We start from the raw sequence: 22,470 nt of genomic DNA, 5'->3' as shown, positions 1-22,470 counted from the left end.
GGTCCCAGAGGAGGTGGTGGCTATTCGCCATCAGATCATCCCCCTCCCTCAGACCCCTGATCTGCACGACCTAGACGTCGTGTCTCATGGGTTTGCAGGGCTAGCAAGACACAGAGCCTTTTTGAAAGCAGCTGGTTCAATTGACAGCTGCCATGTCTGCATTAAGCCTCCCAGTGGCCCTGATGGTTAGTGCTACAGGAACAGAAAATTGTTCCCATCAATAAACCTACAGGCAGTTTGTGACGCTTCCTTGATACATATGTGGGCCGGCCTGGGTCAGTGCATGACTCCAGGGTGCTCCGCAACAGCCCACTGTACAGGCAGGCCCGTTACCCTCCTCCAGGGCATTTCATCCCCGCAGATGGAGGGTACCCATGTCTCCAACATCAGCTCCCCCTAATTACTCCCTACAAGAGGCCAGTCCAAGGTGTAGGAGCCTGTGCGCTTCAACTCATCATTCCATGGCACACTCTATTATCCGGTCTTTAAGTGACATATGAACCCAGGTCTAAACTACTCTGCATTCATCAAGGCTGTTGTAATTGTTAACATGTTCTAATGCTTCTTATCTTGTTCTATTCAATCTGAACAAGCCCCTAAAAAAAAGCCAGTGATCACGGTCGGCCTCTCTTGGTTTTTATTACCAGTATTCATTTTAAAGCTCAGTTTTTAAAACCTTACAAGTAAGTACAGCCCAGCCTATGCAGCAGTATAGTTGTCACGGGGTGGAATGGACAAGTTTAACTTTAAGTGTTTTTATTTTGCATGTGTTGCTGTGTTTTATTAGTTTTTATCTTTTAATATTGTACAGTGTTTTCTTCTTATGGTTTTAGTGCATGTTTTTATTGTATTTTTTGTTAACTTGTCCTGGAGAGACTCCGCCCTTCCCTGATTACTAACTTAGCACACCTGGGAGGTCACAGAGGCCCAATAAGAGGGCCGGACAGGAGAGAGGAGAGATGGCGAGGTAGCTGATGGTTGGTGGCTGCCACGTTTGGACACGGGAACAGCTAATGACAGGACTTTCGTCAGGACTTCCGGTTGAGTGAATGCTGGTGTGCCTGGCTGCCACTGCTCACCTGTTATTGTGTGGATGCCCCAAAGGGTTAGGAGCTCTGCCCGTCCGGGGCAAGTCCCGATCAATCCCATCTAAGACAAATCTCCGGTGAGATACAAAGAATGGTGACTGCCGCTGCCCCTCTCTCCTTTTTAGTTGGCTTAGTTTTTAGTTAGTTTAGTAAAATGTAGTATTATTATTATTACTTAAACACTGGATAGAATGTGCTTTTGGAATGATGAAGATGAGATTCCAGGCCATCTTTCTTCAAGAGTTGGAGGTGCACCAAAACTTTGTACCTCATGTAAGTCATTAGAATATAGTGCCAGTGTTTTCTGAATAACTAAAATAAAATAATGAGAACTTTAATAAACTAAAGTTCTCATTATTTTATTTATTATAATAAGTGTATAAACACCTTATTTAAAAAAATAAAATAAAAAAATCTGTTGCAGGTCATAACAGCATGTCCTATTCTGCATAACATCTGCCTCAGTGCTGGTGACGTCTTGGCCCTGGAGGATGAGCCCAAAGAAGATGTGGGAGATGAGGGGGAGAGTAGTTTAGAGGCAGTCAGTGGTGCTCTCTGGCAGTACCAACCATCTGTTGACTGTCTGCCCTGGAGGAGGTAGCCCTGGACCATGATTATTGTTAACAGGCAAGTATTCTGTTTGTAGTGAATTTTTAAAGTGCTAGAATATTACTTGTTATATCTTTATTAACAGCATTGTTTGCACCACTTTGTTTTGCATCTTTCTGAATGCATCTTGGTGACATGGCAGCCATCGATTACATCAGCCCTGCAAATCAAGATGATGCCGTGGACGGTGGAAACAAGCTTCCCTAAACACCATCTGGAGACCACCCTATATGATGCTCCACTTAATAGCTGGGGACACAAATCAAGGTTTCACTTGTGGCACCTCCTTCTGAATGTGCTGGACCAAGACCAGAGACTTCCTGCTCAGCCAAAGTTCAGGCCTGGTTTTATTTATATGTTTATATATAAATGTATGCGGTGGCCCCTAGAGACACAACACGTACAAACACTAGCATGAACTGAACTTCCAAAGCAGAGCTACTAGATCACTTAAATTACACAATTGAAAGCATGAAAGCATATGTGTATTGTTTGTGTATTTATACACAGGCACTCGCATATATATATATATATATATATATATATATATATATATATATATATATATATATATATATATATAACACACACACACACACACACACACACACACAATTTAAAAAAAAAAAAAGTTAATTTACCTGTTACTACCACACACCAAATCCGGTCGTTGGTACTTGCTGAAGCTGCACTGAAAAAACACGAACGTGATAATATACATAATTATACAGCTGGCTGCTGTGTCTGTGTTGTCCTTGCCACACTCAAATGCTGAAGTTGAGAGAGTATTCAGCCAGATGAGTGTGGTAAAAAGCAAACTTAGAAATTGGGTGTCTTTGCAGAGCCTTAACTCCATCCTGTGCATCCGATATGGACTGAAGCTGTCTGGTGAGGCTTGCTATGAGGACCAGCTCATAATGTTTTGCAGATTTTGGGAACATCAGCTGCTTACTCATTTAAGTCCACAGGACTTTGCCATGACAAGAGTGCCACAGGGTTCTGTATTAGGTCCCCTCTATTTAACATTTACATAAACAATCTTGGTCTAAATGTGCCAGATGCAAACTTGCACTTCTATGCTGATGATACAGTTTTTTACAGCTGTGGTTCAACTCTTGTTCCTTGCAGAAAGCCTTTTTTGCTGTCCAGCACTCATTAGTTCAGCCTAAACTTGTTGTCAATGCAGACAAAACAAAGCTCATGTTGTTTTTTAAATCAAGGAAATGGGCCCAAACAATCCCATCAGTAACCACTCTTGAAGGTATTGGTTCACACGTATAAATATCTGGGAATCTTGATTGATGACTCACTCACCTTCAAACCACATGTAGAGAATCTTGTGAAAAATCTGAAGTTAAAACTGAGATTTTATTTTCAAAATAAGTTGTGTTTGTCTTTTAATATAAAGAAGCGGCTTGTTGCTGCAACATTTTTGCCTCCAGATACAGGTAGAAAAACTGTGCTGGATTATGGAGATATTCTATATATGAATGCTTCTGCTCAATGTCTTTGAATGGTTGATAATGTGTATCATGCTTCTCTGAGGTTCATCACTAACCGTAAAGCTCAGACTCACCACTGTGAGTTATACTCTCAGGTAGTGTAGGATGGCCTGCTTTGGCAAGTCGGAGGAACTCTCATTTATACAGTTTCATATATAAAGCAATACTTGGGTTGCTGCCTTCTTATACATGTTTCCTGCTTGCAATGAAACATGCTGGTCGGTATTCTGTTTGTTCACATGGTTACTTGTTGCTTTCTGTTCCATTTGCCCAAACTGAATTTGGTAAAAGAGCTTTTGTCCATTTAGCAGCTTTGGCTTGGAAAAACTGCAGAACGAATGGAAAATGACTGAATTCATTTCATTAAGTGCTTTTAAATCTAAACTACGAATCCTTGAGGCCATGTCCATAACATGTAACTGTTTCAATTAGATTGATTGTCATTTTAACTGATTTTTTATTTTTATTTGAGTTTCATTGAATTTTACTGAATTTTATTTATTTATCATTTATTTTTGCATGTGTGTTGTTGCTGCCTGTGTTTAATTGAGTAATTTCTGTAACTGTGAGACACTTACTGCTGCCTATTTTGGCCAGGTCTCCCTTGAAAAGAGGTTTTTAATCTCAATGGGATCTTCCTGGTTAAATAAAGGTTAAATAAAATAAAGTATAAAAAAAGTCAAGTGCTACAGTTGCTGAACTTGGCATAGAGAATCTTGACGAAAATGAGGATGACCCACTCTTTCTGTGAGCCAGCACAGCCTATGTGTGTGTGGAGGGATGTCCGAAAAAACAATTGTGTTTTAATTGTGGCTTCAATAGCCAGGTTTTGCAAGTGACAAACCTTGAGGGTTTTTTTTTTTTTTTAATTTCTAACTTCTTTTTCTTTTTTTTTGTTTAATGAAGCATGGACACTTGGTTTTATGGGGGGTTTTTTTTTGGGGGGGGGGGGGGGTTGTTGTTTTGTTTTTTTTACTTCAACCCAGCTACAGACTAGACAGCCGCCACTCATGGCATGAGCTTCTTCCAGTTGCTGTCATTCAGGGCATTCCAAGTTTTCTCCTAGAGCTGTATTTTTGTAGTTGCCATCTTTGGTACAATAGTAGTCCAAATGTAACAAGGTAGGGGGAAAAAGGTAAACCAATTCCCAAAAAAGGAGCTGCCTCATTACCATTGAACAGCGCATAACGAACTGGCGAGAAGTGGCAGGTTGGCCTAGTTTAAGAAGCCCTCCTGCTGATTGCTTGTAGATGAGGCCCAGGTGAGACGCAGGAAGCTCCACCCCTAAGGGGTGGACAAGAGGCTGGCAGATGCAGGTGGAAAAACCCCAGACACTCCCGCGGACCATCACATTTATTTGTTCCTGCATTACCTGTCTTTTACATTGCACCTGTATTTCTAACTGCTCTTTTTCGTCGAGTTCCAAGTTTTCCACTGGTATTCTGCTACATTGCTTTTTCTTAGCAGTCTTTGGTGAGAGTACTGGACATTTTGTGGTTTGCCATGAGCCATGCTTCAATGGCTCATGTTTTGCGCACGAGAAACCTGGATTTTTTTTTTCTTTAATGTCTATCATTTTTTTTTTCTCTTTTTTTTTTTGTGTGAATGTTCACCCGTGGTTAATGAAGCCTGGATGCTTAAAATACTTTAAGTACCTCTCATATATGTGTTGTATATTTTGCGGTTTGTTTGGTTTTCTTACTACTAATTTTTTTTTCAACCCAGCTACAGATTACATGGCTGATGTGAGCTATAGTGGCAGACCTCACTTTTTGAATTTCTATTTTTTGTCTCTTAGTGCTACAATGAGTAGTAGTGCTAATATCTTATACAGCGGTCCCTCGTTTACCGCGGTTGCCTTTCACGGTGCAAAATGTTTCGTCGGCATTGTTGTGTTTGTTAGGGAGAAAACATACAGTACAGCACTTCAGAGTCACACTGCTAGTAATCGAAGATTTATGTATTTATTTATTTATGTAAATTTGACAAGACATTCTGTACTGTACAGGAGACATGGCACGAGATTGATTGACAATTGGTCTACAGCCAATCAGGACGCAGAACACAATGCGCTGTAAGGGGGGGGAAGTATGCAAAAGTGCACCCAAAAAAAATCCATGAAACGGCGAGGCTGCGAAGGGTGAACCGCGTTATAGCCACGGACCACTGTACTTCTAAAAGTTGTTTTGTTTTTCTGAAAAGGCAGTTACTTTTGCGTTACTTGTCAAGTGCCTTCATCATTTCAAATGTTAATAACCAAAGACAGTATTTTGGCTTTTGTGTGGACTCACAACTTAGAAATGAACAAAACGCAATAAGCATACATAAATTTAATTAAAAGAACAAAGTTATTCAAAACTGACGACCACGTCACAGATTTGGGTTGTGAGAGCGTCTGTGTTGAATGGAGAAGTTCACACTAACGCCTCTGTCTTTCTAAACGGAGGGACAGTAACTGCGTGTGTACATGCAAGCATCTAAAAACTGCAGATAGTAAGATTAACAGCCACAGTATTTTATCTATATCTGCAATTGTAGAAATTTATCTCATGTAAACGATAACGTTGCAGACAGCGTGACGTCAAAAAAAGGTGCACACCTTTGACATTGCATGACTAAATCTCCGTTTTCGAAAATCAACACCCTGGCAGGAGCTTTTAAAAACCTCAGTTTTCAGTGATGGAAAATACTGTTTACGTGTGGACGAAAGGCTCAAACGCATAGAAAAAGCTGCGTTTTCAAAAATACCCGTGTACGTGTGGACGCAGCCCAAGTCTTCTGTCAGATCTGTATATTTTGTAGACACTTTCTGTGGTTCTACAATACTCCAAATGTGACTTGCTGCACAGAAGTTTAAGTTACAAATTCAAAATGATGAGGACCATCCATTGCTATGATTTTCCAATTTTAAATCTTTAATAATACATTTAATTGTTGCACATGACCTTCTCAAACATGACCTTCGGTGTTGTGTTGCCAAAATTAGAAATAGAATCTTTTCGCTTGGCGATCAGGATTTTTGAGCGGTGGTTCTTGTGGCGTTGCATGGAATTATCCTGAACCCTCATATCCTCATCCAAAACAACAATACTGTGTTTGCCAATGTGGCCTTTTAAAATGGGTACATTTTTACGTTCTGCTTTTAGATACCGTGGGTTGTGTTGGTTCTCAGTAGGGCTGGGTATTGTCACTGATTTCCAGAATCGGTTCAATTCCAATTCACAAGGTCCTGAATCGATTCAATCCACGATTCGATTCGGGGAAATTTTGCCTCAGACAGTCAGCAATATTATAATTCTGATCACTTATCAATACATATCTATATTTTTATATCTATAAAAAGAAACCTGACACTTGTGAGACTTTATCAAAGGTGTAAGCATTACAGCAGATTCCTTTGTGGCAAAGTAACTTGAGGATAAAACACAGAAAAACATGAAGGCAGTTTTCCTGGTCTGGGTTTTTATAGCAGATGACCTTAAAAATATTGTGCAGTCAACAACGAAGTGAAGCAGAGCAAAGTTACAGAGGTTTGATTAGAGACACCGCGAAGCATTTTGCAGTTTTGCATATTTTAAAAAGTTTTAATTTGTTCAGTATTGAACAGCGGAAATGAGGCTTTCTTGTCGGAAGTAAGAAAAAACGACAACAACAAAAAACAGCTGCCGACACTGTAGACTGGTGGGTAATAAGTAGTGGTGGGTTTTTTATTATCGACTTAGAGAGAGAGAGCGTGCTCTACATGAAGTGTGATTTTATCGTGGTGGAAGCAAACAGCAAAAGTAAGAGGAAATTCGTGATGATGTTTATGATAAGCGCAGTTTGGATCATCTTTTGCTGCTGGTTCAGTCAATATTGTTTGGAGAGAGATAAAACCTGCAGCTTCAGAATCTAGCGCAAAAAAGACGTAAACACAAAGCGTGGACCTGCCGACGCTTTAAAATCGTTGAGCTGTTGGCTTTCAGCCCCGAAGGAGTGTCCCTGTACGTGCTGTCGGGTGAGAAAGGCGACATCTCGCTCATTCAGATGCGTTGGGTCCGCGTTTTGTGTTTACGTCTTTGTGCAGAATCCGTGTACCTGCTCTCATTTACTGTCTTAACTGTTTGGTGGTTCTTGAAATTTTGTGAGATGTCACCAGAGATTCTGGCATTTCGGGCAAAATAAATTTATATTAAAAAAATCAATTCTGGATTTTAATGAATCGATATCACGTTATCCAGACCAGAATCGATTTTACTCAATAAATCGATAATCAAAACCCACCCCTAGTTGTCAGCTTCCTGGTGACGAGATCTTAAAGGCCTTCCTTTTTTTGGGATATTTTCTCAAGGTCAGCAGGTGCATGCTTTTCTTCCCCAACTTCCCCAAATATTTCAGTTATTTAAACTTGTGAAATTTGATTTTATGTACTGTGTAGCCTGTATAATAAATACATAAATAAGTATGTAGCCCAATAAGTATAAAAAATCCAGAAAGCTACACGGTGGGTCATTTACAAACACAAGTCTAACTTAACTTCCACTCTTTTTTTTGTTAGAAAAAAAATGTAATTGTTACATGCTTAAATTTACACAACACATCAGAAATCTGGAGTCATGAACAAAAGCTGAAACCTAAATTTTCAGGATTTGTTGGGTTAACCCTCTGAGGTCCAAAATATAATTGGCCATTTTTCACTACTTTTGATTTTACCTTTGTATTTCATCTTTAAATTGTTTCATTTATGTTGGGGGGTTTTTTTTTGGGGGGGGGGGGGTTGCCTCGCCTTGCTTGGTATCATTCTTTTTAACTCAACTTCACATTTTTTCATTGACATACTGTATTAACACAACTGATTTTAAATCCCACAAAAAACATAAAATCCTAGTACTAGTTATATTTTTTTACTGTAAAAACCACAAACATGTTAATTATTTTCATAAATTGAAATGCAAATATAAATTGTAAATTTTGAAAACTTGCGCACAAATTTTGTAACAGCTAAAGTTATATACAACTATTTATTTAAAAATGCAGCCAATGCATCTGGTGTTTGTTTTTTTGGGGGGTTTTTTTTTTTTGTACAACCATTTCAAATTACTACTGAAACTAAAATGACAGAACAAATCGGGTGTCACAAAAAGATGTCCCACAAATTATTTGTTACAGTAAAAAAAAAAAATGTCTGTCCACCACAAGACAGAGGAGACCACCTATGGGCAGAAATCTGTGCCATCAGAAACTGAATTTGAATAAGTTCAATTTGAATTTGAATTGCTCCGATTGAATCTGAATTGTAACTTGAATAAATGCTTTTGAAAACTGAATTTGAATTAGTCTAATTTGAAATTGAATTTATGGTTTGAAAATGATCATCACTAAATTGAAATTGAATTTATTTTTTGAAAATGAATTGATTTGCTTTGAAACTGCATTTTATCCTTTAAAAATTCAGCTCTCGAATAATTTCAGTTTCACTTCTCACCATTCAGTTTCAGTTCTACAATTCAATTTCAGTTCCAAAATTCAGTTTTCTGGAACTTACATCCGGTTCCGGTTCAAGCGCAGATTAATAGAACTACGTTTTACTAGCGGACCGAAAGTGTTACCGACGGGAATCTACAGCGTCTTGAGCTGAATTAAGACTTCAGAAGTCATTCGTCATGTCGAATGACCAGCGGATAAACTCTCAGGTTGGTAATAAATGTATTACATGTATAAGAACAAGCGTCATGTTAACAAAAGATAGCCGTAAGGTAACTGTTATGCTTATTGTAGCTGTTATGATCGGCTGTTTCTAGTAGAATTCCAAAGTTGTCATCTTGGACCCTCTCAGAGTACCCCCTCTGTATGCTTGCAGAGACCCCTACAGTAGGGAAACATGCAAAACTGTGCCCAAACTAGGGCTGAACGATTATGGAAAATAATCTAATTGCGATTTTTTGCCCCAATATTGCGATTGCGATGCGATATGCGATTATTTTTTAAGGTCTTTGTCTTCTGTATTATTAAACAAAGACAAGCAATACATCATATAGTATGGCCAATACTATATTACATTAATTTTAAACTGTTCTTTCCTGGAAGACAGACCTCTGTTATGATGACATGAGGTGATGCATGAATTGATGACTGACATTTTTATTTAACTTCTTCAATCACAACAGTATATTTGAACATACACAATAGTTTATTTTTAGCTTACAAACATCAGGGCCCTGTTTCAGGAAGCCGGTTTGGAAAACTCAGAGTGAAAAACGACACTCACGGTTGAGTAACCCCGAACTGTCCAACTCGGAATATTCGGTTTCAGAAAGGCTGATAACAATTAGTTCAATCAACGCGGAGTTGCTTTAACCCCAAGTGAAGCGCGCGGACGAGGATACATAAAGCCCTGATAAGCGGAGCACAGATTAAGCGAGTCACCATGGAGACGGAGGGAAAGAAGGCGCGGTCAATGTATTTTACAGCGCTTGAGGCCGAAATTCTGATGGCAGCATATGCTGATAACATGCAAATTCCGCGGAAAAAAGTAACACAGCCACAGCTGCAAAAGAAAGGGAGCATGCATGGCAAAACATAGCCGACAGAGTCAATGCGTGAGTGTTAATTTAAACATTGATCTAGGGATTTCCACCCATTTAACACGTTATTTTATCATATGTTATTTTATTTGTTATTTTATACATTTTATTTTGTGATGTGATGTGAGCGCAGGTGCAACCCAACAGGCCCCAAACGTGCCTGGCAGCAAGTAAAAATGAAATATAAAAATATAGTCCAAACAGGTAAGGTGTAATTGTATTATGAGCCATAGTGCTTGGTCTGTTTGTCCCATGTAAATCAATTGCAGTTAGAGGCTACATTAATTTTCTTTCTGTAAGCACTTATTGAAATTATCTGAGCACATTACAAGTACATATTTGCTTACTCTGTAGGCTCAAATGTGGCCCGTTATAGCCAACAGAAAAAAAGCGGAGGCCCGAAAAACAGGTGGGGGTCCTCCACCACCACCACTCACAGAGGCTGAGCAGTTGGCCCTCAGCCAAAACAGTGGGCGCCCTGTGGCCGAAGGCATCTCTGCGGGGACATCCTCTGAGTCAATAACCCCGCAAGACAAGTGCCTACATAAGGGGTAAATTCAAAATAATACATGATGTGCATACATCCTTTCTTCACAGTCACCTTTGCAGTGCTGCTCATTCATTTGATAAACTCTTTACCATGATGGATTATTTTGTAGTGAAGTTATTTTCCTACTGATTTTGCCTTCCCTCAGTCTTGGTTGTCTTTGAGAGCATAATGACAATGAAGTGTAAGGTGCTTGGTATGTTTGTTAATTGCCATTTGGTCCCTTGTAAGTTATAAGTGACCTGTATAAACCTCATATTCTATCAGTTGATGGTGATGGTGTACTGCATCTGGTGCAGCCTCCTGTTGAGCCAGACCAACATGCAGTTGTGAGTACTCTTAATACTCCACAGATTATATGAGTTTACAGTAGAACAGCAATGTTGTCTATTTCTTTACTACAGGAAAATAATGAAGAAACATTGACAGCTGTTACAGAGGAGGAAGCAACAGAGACACTTTATGAGGTTTACATCTTTTAATACTTTGTGTACAGGAAATACAGGCGACCAATAAAGCCAGTTGAACAAAAAATCTGTTTATTCTTCTTTCAACATGTTGAGGTGATGGGTCAAAAGAAATGATTGTGACATATGGTGTCTCTGACTGCTCTTCCATCTTGTATGTCCGTGGGAGGGTCAGGATGTTCATGGTTTGGATCACTGCTGATGTTTGGTTCAGAAGGACAGTGTTCTCCTCTAATTGTGGCAATGTTGTGAAGAATCACACATGCCACAATAATGTCACATGCCCTTTCTGGGGTGACCCTGAGTCTTTGCAGGCACTGGAACCGGGCCTTAAGCATTCCGATAGTCATTTCAATTCTGGCTCTTGTCCTGCAATTAGCCAGATTATATCACTGCTGTGGGCCCGGTTCAGGGTCAGGGTAAGGGGTAAGCAAATAGGGTAAACATGGATACCCCCTATCACCAAGCAAGTAGCCAGTGAACTCTCCTAAGACAGAAGGGTACACTTCAGTTCAAATGTCCCTGAAGCAATTGGTCTTTATATATTTTAAAGTATTCTCAACTCACCATGTCCAAATTTTGTGCTCAGTGTACATTCACGGAATATTTGTGAGTCATGGACAGAGCCTGGCCACTTGGCTTCCACATTTGTGATAATGTTGGCAGCATCACATATGATCTTCACAGTGCAGAGAACACAAATTAGCATCCATTACTATAATGAAATAATTTGTTAGTTTGACATGCTACAGGGAACTATGTACCTGTACATTAATGCTGTGGAAAGACTTCCTGTTCACATAGTCTCCTTCATTTACTGAAGGAGCAATGATTGGAATGTGAGTACCATCTGTACAGCCAATCACGCCTGGGAACCCTGAAAATAAATGTAAAATTTAAGTAGTAGTCCAAGTATCACCACATCATACATTAAGTTTTGGTCATCCTGATACCTGCAATTTTGTGGCATCCCTCTTTGATAAATCTTGTGGGTCTGTGACCGGGGAACACCACAAACGAGTACAGGAGACGTTTCAGTGCAACTGTAACATTCCTGACTGCCCGACAGACGGTAGCCTTGGAAACGTGCTCAGCGTCACCAATATTATACAGAAAGCTCCCGTTTGCAAGAAACCGAAGTGCAATACAAATAATATGTACAGAACTGAGAGAATGTCCGCGATGTGTCACATGCGTAATATATGGCCTGAGGATGTTATTCAAATAAATTATAGATTGTGCTGAGACACGGTAACGTTCGCACAGAAAATCATCAGGAAATGATAAAATGTCCAAACGCGCTCTGATCACTCTCTCCCGGCGGAGAGCTCTGCGGAGAATTTGGGCTTCACGATCTACTGGCTCTTCAAGGAAGTGGCACGCCATGTCCGACACTTCCTACTGTCAGGTTTCCGACAAAGGGGCGGAGACAGTCAGGGTTAGTTGTAGTAAACCTGCTAGGGGGCAGGTTAGCTTCACGGAGTGTGTCGTCATAGTGACTCACTCAGGCTGCAGCTGAACTCGCTTTGTGAAACCGAAAACCCAGAGTTTTCGTTAACTCAGGGTATACTTACTCAGTTTTTCCACTAAACCGGCTTCCTGAAACAGGGCCCTGAGCATAAAGTGCTGGCAAGGAACCCTGGTGTAAACATTAAAATGAAAGTCAGTGCAATGTGCAGATTGCAGAAATATACATAAAAAAAATCAGTGGCTTTACCACACTCAGTTTTTCGACATCTGTGAACTACTAGACTGTCATTCAATTAAAAAATAATATTAAATAAATAAAACTAATAAATAAAAAATACACACATCTTACTGATCTCTGCAGTCAGTAACATTACACATAAAGTGCAAACATAATAGCAATTGTATAAACACACACACAAACACGCCTTTAAAGTTTAAAGGCGTGAAATTGGACGGTCTAGCCTTCTGATTAGCTAATCAGAAGGCTAGTTCTGATTAGCGTCACCGCTGTCTCGGTGGAGTTTAATAAACTCGGCCGTCTGCTTCTTGCTATCTAAAATATAACCAGACACTGGTGTAAATTCTCGACTGTCTCATACTTCTGTTTAATAAGTTTTCTGTTTGACGTTTAGTCAGCTGTGTGAAAACCAAGGAGGAACCCACCCGGGGGATTAATAAAGTTTTATTTTATCTAATCTAATAACTTTAATCTCAGCCAAACCGATTTACTCACGAACAAACAAAACACTGAAAAAAGCCCAACAATAACATTTTTAGGTTGTCTAAGTGACTTATATATTACGTTTAACCCGAGCAGCGAAACTCCGCGGTGATCTGAAAATGATGTGCCGGGAGTTGTGCCGTTCTCGGCCGCATCAGTAACCCTCGAGCTCCCGGCTAGCTGTCGAGCTGGTGGGTAGCAGACGCCTCTGAAAACGTCGAAGCACTTTTGCAAATATGGGATATCTTGATAAACCGAGCAGATATTTGATGTTTACACAACTACTTTCTCGCCTGAAAATATGTTAAAAGTTTATTTTGTGACCCAGAAAGATTAGTATGAGTAATTTTAAAACTTAGTAGCGGCCGCCATTGCTGGAAACTGGAGTTTGGCTGGGCCGCGCTATGAATTCTGGGATATGGTAGTAATTTGGACAGCCTTCGGCGCGTCGCTGTGACGTAATCGGTCTACAAATGCGGCCTCAGGAGGATGCAGCCCATGAATTTGGACATGTCCAGAGTATAATCGCAGCCTTTGCGGTTAGAAAATTGCACTTGATCATGTCGCGATATTATCGCAAATGCGATATATCGTTCAGCCCTAGTCCAAACCTTTGTGTTTTAGCTTTATTTATGTCTTACACAGCATCCCAACTCTTTAGCTAACTTAATAACTTTAGCTAAAGTGAATAGTTAGTCTAATTCATTAGTGCAGCATTACTGGATCACCTCTGTTTGAAGTGATATAATATGATATACAACTATCACTGAAACAGCAAACTTTGTAAATAAACAAACAACACTTCTCATTCTCTAAACATTTGGCCACAGCTGTAGATTACACTATCAGTACTTGTTCACTCTTGACAATAATTACATTTCTAAATTTACTTTGTGCATTTACAGGTAAACAATATCTAATATTTTATCTAAATGACTGCTTTGTCTTTGAAAAGGGTGAAGAGCCTGAGGCCGGTGACAGTCCAGTTCTACTCTAAGTACATCCTTACAGTGGCTCACAGGACAAGGCTACATTCCTGTCCTGCCAGAAGAGAAGACAAACTTCAGAGTCTTCATGCAGTTCAACCACACCTGTCATATTCCATATGACAGGGGTCTCAAACTCCAGTCCTCAAGGGTGGACTGGAGTCATGCAACTTTTCCATGCCCTCGAGGACTGGAGTTTGAGACCCCTGCCGTATGGTGTTCATGCTGTTTTCTACCCCACAGTTACAGCATGTCTGACTGCCTGTTCAGCATATGCAAAAATATATGATGAGTTTAAGCATGTGATGACTAAGGCCTTCCATTATGGTGTTTGTCATCACATGTCACAGACATCTGGATGATCATTTGGAATAAACAAAACTAAAAACTTGTTACTTCATCTTTTATCATTATTATTATTATTGTTGTTCTTATTTTACACTTTTCATTGTTAGGCATTAGGTTTATTTGTAGTAGTCCTTTCCAACGTCTTTCCCTCTTCCATGTTACTGTGTCATCTTGTCAGCATCTATTTGGGTTTGGAAGTGGAACAGAAAGTCAGGAAATCCAAAGTGCCATTAAAACCAGAAGAGGTTCTTATATTTCAGAAGAAGGGATTAATTCAAAAGAAATGACCTCAATGCCATATTTTATTTAGGAACACTAGAGAGCACTTTGCAAAATAACACATTCTTATAATTTCACCCTCAGATGAGCCAAGCTACGACTGTCAGGGAATGTGATGTAGGTACAGAGCATATGAGAGTGGTTAAGTTAATGTCTCTTGTCTAGATGAAGGCACAATAGGGATCAATGGCAAGGCGTAGAGATTCAGTATCTTCAGTCTTCAGTGGACACTCCATTTCTGGCACAAAACACCTGTAAAAGATGGTCGATTTAGGAGGTGACCCGACAACTTCAGCCTGTCAAACATAGTAATGGAGCAGTATGTTTAAAAAATATATCTAATTAAGCATGCACTCAGTACCCTAAGAATTATTATGGTAGTTAAACACAGTGATAGTTGTATATCATATTATATCACTTCAAACAGAGATGATCCAGTAATGCTGCACTAATGAATTAGCAGAGGTGTGGACTCGAGTCACATGACTTGGACTCGAGTCAGACTCGAGTCATTAATTTTATGACTTTAGACTTGACTTGAAAAAATGTTCTAAGACTTGTGACTTGACTTGGACTTTTACACCAATGACTTGGGACTTGAATTGGACTTGAACCGGTTTACTTGAAAAGACTTGATATTTTACCCCAAATATAAAATTTAACATGCATATTATATAGAGATTGAAAATGTGACGTCATTCACGGGTAGAACCGCAAAGGATTCTGGGAACTCGTGGCAAGCGGTACTAGCGCACGCAGGCTTTCAATTAAAATCAGTTACACAGCGATAAAAAGAAACACAAAAATGTCAAGAAGCTGTTGTATTATTAACTGCAATAGCCGGTCGCATGACAGCCACGGGAAGCCGACGGGTAAAGAGATCGGTTGTTATCGGATTATGTCGTTGAAGAGAAATTGTTCAGCCATGTTTCCGAAGTAACAAAAAGGCGACTGGATTGCAGCCATTCAAAGACCAAATATAACGTCCCAGAACCCTCCAGCTCACAGGTTAGTCTGCTCCAAGCATTTACACGAAGGTCAGTCTGCTGTTGTAGTTAATGCGTCATTTTTCTTAACATAATTGGTGATATAGGTTACAAGCAAGTCTGGCGCTGAACAGAAATTGTCGCGCTATGCTCCTTTATTTATTGTGTTTATTGTGCATAAATAGTGAATTGTCCTGACACAATATTGCGTTTCGCTTCTGTTATTATGGTACATTGACAAAAACATATACTTTTATTCACAGGATAAAACAGTTGTTTTGTATCACTAATTGCCCAGTACAATTACAGCATACAGTATTATTGTCACTGCTACATTTCTGTGATGCTACCAGAAATTATTTCCACTGCTAATTAATTACCGTTGAGCTCAAAGGTCCTATTAATAAACGGTTAAGGAATGTGTATTTATGACGACGATTTGTGAGACTGGTAAACTTATGATACGTACGATGGTCTTTCGTTCTACACGGTGCATTTCAAGGTCCTGCACCCATCCGTCGGTAAACTGTACCTGGGCTTGTTGCAGTGACCGGAAGTTACTAAACTTCATGAGTGTATGCACTCACTCCAAGAACCGTATGATTATAAATATGCATATAAATATGCTACGATGAGATAGCTGACTTCATCTAACTAGCAAATGTTTTCCAGGCTACGTTGGTGATGCAGTTTTTTTTTAAAATGATATTTAAAAAAAAATATCATTTATTTATGTATGATATTTTTGTCATGCGATTTTAAAGCCGGTCCTACAACCGCATCCAAGAATAACATGCAGCTTATCTCAGAACTGTCGGTGAAAATTATTCTTGGAGCTAGGTTTAATTGAGCTGCATTTTAAAGAGGTGCAATTTCACAATTTGTGTATATTTTCTAAGTTCACTATTTTGTCATGTGTTGAGAAAAACACAGATTTAAAAATTACATGGTCTAATATTTACATTTAGCATATAACTGCAACATGCTTTTTTTCGTTTTTTTTTTTTTTAAAGACTCGAAAGGACTTGAAATTCAAAATTTCAGACTTGTGACTTTACTCGGACTTTTACACCAGTGACTTGAGACTCGACTCTGACTTGCCTGACATTACTTGAGACTTGACTTGAGACTTGAGGATAAAGACTTGAGACTTACTTGAGACTTGCAAAACAATGACTTGGTCCCACCTCTGTGAATTAGACTAACTATTCACTTTAGCTAAAGTTATTAAGTTAGCTAAAGAGTTGGGATGCTGTGTAAGACATAAATAAAGCTAAAACACAAAGGTTTGGGCACAGTTTTGCATGTTTCCCTACTGTAGGGGTCTCTGCAAGCATACAGAGGGGGTACTCTGAGAGGGTCCAAGATGACAACTTTGGAATTCTACTAGAAACAGTCGATCATATTTGTTTGTCAAAGCTGAATTCAGGGCAAACTACGCTAAATTAGCGTTTTTAGCTAACAGCTACAATAAGCATAACAGTTACCTTACGGCTATCATTTGTTAACATGACGCTTGTTCTTATACATGTAGTACATTTATTACCAACCTGAGAGTTTATCCGCTGGTCATTCGACATGACGAATGACTTCTGAAGTCTTAATTCAGCTCAAGACGCTGTAGATTCCCGTCAGTAACACTTTCGGTCCGCTAGTAAAACGTAGTTCTATTAATCTGCGCTTGAACCGGAACCGGATGTAAGTTCCAAAAAACTGAATTTTGGAACTGAAATTGAATTGTAGAACTGAAACTGAATGGTGAGAAGTGAAACTGAAATTATTCGAGAGCTGAATTTTTAAAGGATAAAATGCAGTTTCAAAGCAAATCAATTCATTTTCAAAAAATAAATTCAATTTCAATTTAGTGATGATCATTTTCAAACCATAAATTCAATTTCAAATTAGACTAATTCAAATTCAGTTTTCAAAAGCATTTATTCAAGTTACAATTCAGATTCAATCGGAGCAATTCAAATTCAAATTGAACTTATTCAAATTCAGTTTCTGATGGCACAGATTTCTGCCCATAACCACCACAGCGATAAAACCTGCAGGTCTGACAGCAGCAAGCGCATCACTTGTCTGGTTTTCCACCTCAAGACCGTGTTTACATTGTGTTCTGCCTTTGTGACATTCATTAGTACCTCACTGGCATACAAAACAAAAAATAATCTTACAACACTACATTACACACTAACATCCAAATACATCCCAAGTGATCATCGCTAATTTGCATAATTGGTCATGTTAATGCAACCTAATTAGTTGTGAAAAAGAAATAACCTGCACCAGTTACCAAGTCACTTTGTGGAGCATTGGACTGCCATTACCTCATAAGACTTTGTTGTTACACTTTCTCTTACCGTACATTACTAAATCTCCATTTGCACTATTTGCCTATTTGCACTACTCTGCCTGGTTTATATGGAACACCAGGACTGCCATAATGAATTAATTAAATACACCATTAAATAATTAATTAAATGTGGCAATAATTAATTAAAATTGGAATTAATTAATTAAATAAATAGTTATGACACATGTAATTAATTAATTATTGACACATTTAATTAATTATTTATGTATTTCACATTTTAATTAATTATTGACACATTTAATTAATTAATTATTGACACATTTAATTAATTATTTATGTATTTCACATTTTAATTAATTATTGACACATTTAATTAATTATTGACACATTTAATTAATTATTGACACATTTAATTAATTATTTAATGATATATTTATTTATTTCATTTTGGCAGTCCTGGCGCCTGGCTCTCATCATGAAATAATTTTATCTGTCAGCCTCACCCATCAAACTCAGGGGGCGGGGTTAACGCTGCCCATGCAGCTTCTCTAACATTTGATTGGTTGCCGTGCAAAGTAAGTCAAAACAGGTCGATCCTAGATAATCGATTGCTTGTGTAGACTTGGGGCAGCCAGTTATCCCAGAATGCAGATCAAATCACAGGCAGCAATGGTGGTGGTGTAGTTTTAAAATACCCCGTTTTTCTGTCACCAGCTACACTTTTAACAGTGTTTTAGCCGCGAATGTCGCGACGTATGTCTGGTCAGGTTGTCAACATAGAACATGTTTGCAAAAGTGCTCAGATGTTTTCAGAGATTTCACTAGCTCTGCTAACAGTTAGCATGCAGAGTGCACCGAGGGGGTTACGTTAACCGGTTTGTTTACATATTCCACTCTCCGTGTTCCACATGTTGCATTCGCAGATTCTTATTTTCACCGAACGATCGTCTCTTTCCGCCTGGTCTTGTGTCTCTGTGCTTCTGTAACATAAAGAACGAGCTGACATTTTTCTCACGAAACCAGCGATCAGCTCAACAGACCCTCAGTTTACCTGCATGCATCCTCCTCCTCATCTGTCAGCTGTTTAACACCTGCTGCTAATTCAAGAAACACGCCTAGTTACCTGGTGATAGTCACAGTTTAACTGGGCAGCCGGTGCTCGATATAAAGCAATGTCAGCGCATTTTTCTGCACAAGATAAGTAAATATAGTATTTTCCCCGAGCGCAGAGCTGCTGGAGCTCGTTTCCTTACAGAGCACTTTATAGGCGAGCCAGCTTCATCAGCGGCTGATGTCCAATCACCGGCACACAGCTTTCAAACCTCAGCTGAGTTTTAGCTCTCAGTGGTTAAACGCTGGACTTCATTCACTCAGGTTCTGTCTGTCGGGTCACGTTTACTTCGCTGTTTTATTTACAACTGAGCAAATCGGTTTGGCTGAGGTTAAAGTTACGTTTCATAACTGCATAGTTTCACAGACGTTTAATGGTTCACTGGCACATGTGTTAGACTGAACTATCATCTAAATATCATCTGTTTTTTAATAGTTATTCAACTGTATTCTAAGCACCAGCTGTCTGTTAGAATGTGATTTTTTTTTCTCTCTCTGTTGGCAGAGGTATAAAAATGCGCAGGAAAATCTGACGTGCATGGCGAACTTCACCGACGATATTTAGGGAGGAATAAACACACATCAAACATAAATGAACCATTTGTCTGTCTCCATAATTGAGAGCATTTTCTCTTCTTATGTCAACACTCTCTCTCTTTTTTTTTTGCTTTTTTTTTTGCTTTTTCGGTCATGTTATGTTTACCTGTCAAAGGCTTGTTACAAACTATGAAACACATTGTGCAGACTTCTGGATGTTAGAAGAAAACGAATACTGCTCATGAATGAGACTAAAGGCAGGAAGGTGTCCTTTAAAACTAAACATGTTAATAGGACCTCCCTATTTATATCATAGTTTATGATATAGCACGTGTATTTCAGTAATAGCCTGCTGAGGCCACTATACGTGCTGGCCTCATATCAAATGTGAAGGCAGACTGAGTCTATGTTTGACGTTTTTTATATCTAATCTTCCTTTTCAAACATTTAAACAGCAGCGAGTCTGCAGCTGAGGGAATACAAATTCAAATTGTCGGAACAGGTTTGCTCGTTTCTTGGATTCATTTGGTGATTTATTAAATGTATAACTGTTATTCTAATCTGCTGCTGAGTCTCTTACACTTTTCTTTATGCTGTATATTTTCACGTCTCTGGAATAGTTGGCAGTTAGATAGTCAGCTGGGAAACTTTGTGTTAACTCATGGAGCTGAGGATATCGTGGATATGCTGACCTCGCTGCGTGGTGTACAGAGCGAGGTCAGCATGATTAATATTCACAATAAAAATATTAGCCGAACATCATGAAGTCTGTATGTGTTTCATAGTGTCGAACAACCTTTGTACAGTTAAAGCCAGCAGTTACTACATGACGGAAACACCAACGTTATCTCTTTTATGTGTTTATACACAGGTCACGCTGATTACTGAACAAAAACCCAAAGATCAGATGTTAAACAGATTTATTTGCTCTCTCTCCTCCTTAAACATGTTTTTAATGTTAGTTATAATTCAGAATTGGCGACTGAAACACGTAGGACACATAAGAACATCAGGAAATAAAACATCGATAAATATAACCTCAGTAAAAGAAGTCAGCGGGGGTTACTACAGCTGTGTACCGGGGCCTGCGCTTTGTCGGTGGGATTGCTTGCGAGGCGAGCGGGTCTATCCCACGCTTTGCCGTGAGACTGGGCAGACATCTCCGAAATCATCGAAACACTTTTGCAAAGAGGCTGTATCTTGACAAACCGACCAGACACATGAAGATTAAACCACTACATTCTCGGCTAAAAAAATATTAAAACGGTATTTGGTAACACACAAACAGGGTTTTTCAAAGCTCAGTTCTGTTAGCTTCCACATGCCGGTTGTTGTGTGCTAGAAACAATGGCCACCAGGCCAAAGCAATGGTTTTGACTCGATCAGCGTTAACCCCGCCCCCTGAGTTTGATGGGTGAGGCTGACAGATAAAATTATTTCATGATGAGAGCCAGGCGTCAGGACTGCCAAAATGAAATAAATAAATCATTAAATAATTAATTAAATGTGTCAATAATTAATTAAATGTGTCAATAATTAATTAAAATGTGAAATACATAAATAATTAATTAAATGTGTCAATAATTAATTAATTAAATGTGTCAATAATTAATTAAAATGTGAAATACATAAATAATTAATTAAATGTGTCAATAATTAATTAATTACATGTGTCATAACTATTTATTTAATTAATTAATTCCAATTTTATTTAATTATTGCCACATTTAATTAATTATTTAATGGTGTATTTAATTAATTCATTATGGCAGTCCTGGCGTTCCATAGGTTTACACTCAATGTCACTTACCCATTATATTGTATAGCTTTCTTGTTATATGTAAAATTGTATTTATTTAAATTTTTACTTTTTAATTATTTTACTTGCATTTTTAATCACTTTTATATTTAAATATATTTAAATGTTCATTTGCTATTTATCTAGGGATTGAGAGTAACGCAATTTCTATTCTCTGTATGTCTGTAGGAGCAGTGGCTTCGCTCATGCTTGATTCAAACCGTGAAAAAAGCCACAGAAAAATTAAATGAACGATTGCTAGTAAGGGCGTCTTTATATTAGTATTTACGAAGGGTATGTTGTGACTTAAAATTACAGTGGTCCCTTTTGCGTAGGGGTGGGTTTTTATAATCGATTCATCGATTAAAATCGATTCTGGCTTGGATAACGTAAAATCGATTCATTAAAATCCTGAATCGATTTTTTTAATATAAATTTATTTTGCCTGAAATGCCAGAATCTCTGGTGACATCTCACAAAATTTCAAGAACCACCAAACAGTTAAGACAGTAAATGAGAGCAGGTACACGGATTCTGCACATAGACTTAAACACACAGTGCGACCCGCGGATCAGAATCAGTTAGATGTCGCCTTTCTCACGGTCGGGGCTGAAAGCAGACAGCTCGCTGATTCTGATCTGTCGGCGGGTCCGCGCCCTTTATGAGCCGATTCTAAAGCTGTTAGTTTGATCTCTCTCCAAACAATATTGACCGAACCAGCAGCAAAAGAAGATCCAAACGCTTCACATAAACATCGTCATGAATTCACTCTGACTTTTACTGTTTTGCTTCCACCGCGATGCACAGCTCTCTCTCTCCCCCTCTCTCTCTCTCCCTCCCTCTCTCTCTCTCTCTGTACTTCAAAAACAGTTTCCCTTTCTTCATTATTTGCTTGCTTGTTACGCACCAGTCTACTGTTGTTTACAGCGCTGTCAGCCGCTGTTTTTTTCTCTTTTACATTCTTCCAAAAAGAAAACCTCATTTGTGCTGTTCAATACTGAACAAATTTAAACTTTTTAAAATTATTCAAAATGCAAAACGCTTAACCGTGTCTCTAATAAAACCGCTGTAACTTCAGAGGTAATGTTCATATGTTGATTAATGGTTTTCTTTCGTTTTTGATGTACTGCAGAATATTTTTA

At 38.7% G+C, this 22,470-nt stretch overlaps 3 long non-coding RNA genes across 4 annotated transcripts in view; 1 reads left to right on the top strand and 2 right to left on the bottom strand.

Annotated features, from left to right (window-relative positions):
* The first annotated feature begins 8,294 nt into the window (after nt 1–8,294).
* LOC309709861 lies at nt 8,295–14,344 on the top strand. Its single transcript, XR_014277621.1, has 2 exons — nt 8,295–8,871; nt 13,923–14,344. It is a non-coding gene; the product is annotated as an uncharacterized lncRNA (long non-coding RNA).
* LOC309709860 overlaps nt 10,417–22,470 on the bottom strand; it is a 119,910-nt gene continuing 107,856 nt past the window's right edge. Inside the window, exons 2-4 of one of the 2 annotated variants that reach the window (XR_014277620.1) lie at nt 11,541–12,388; nt 11,344–11,455; nt 10,417–11,263 (exon numbers count right to left, since the gene is read on the bottom strand). This is a non-coding gene — a long non-coding RNA (uncharacterized lncRNA). Of the gene's footprint in view, nt 11,264–11,343; nt 12,389–22,470 lie in introns of both variants that reach the window. The other variant, XR_014277619.1, reaches the window with a different exon arrangement.
* LOC309709862 lies at nt 14,586–17,726 on the bottom strand. Its single transcript, XR_014277622.1, has 2 exons — nt 17,117–17,726; nt 14,586–14,832 (listed from the first exon to the last, which is right to left on the bottom strand). It is a non-coding gene; the product is annotated as an uncharacterized lncRNA (long non-coding RNA).

The sequence above is a fragment of the Aulonocara stuartgranti genome, assembly GCF_965226115.1.
Source record: "Aulonocara stuartgranti genome assembly, chromosome: 7".
Classification (NCBI taxonomy): domain Eukaryota; kingdom Metazoa; phylum Chordata; class Actinopteri; order Cichliformes; family Cichlidae; genus Aulonocara; species Aulonocara stuartgranti.
Note: the sequence above shows the minus strand (reverse complement) of the source record. Positions and strands in the feature narration are given on the sequence as shown.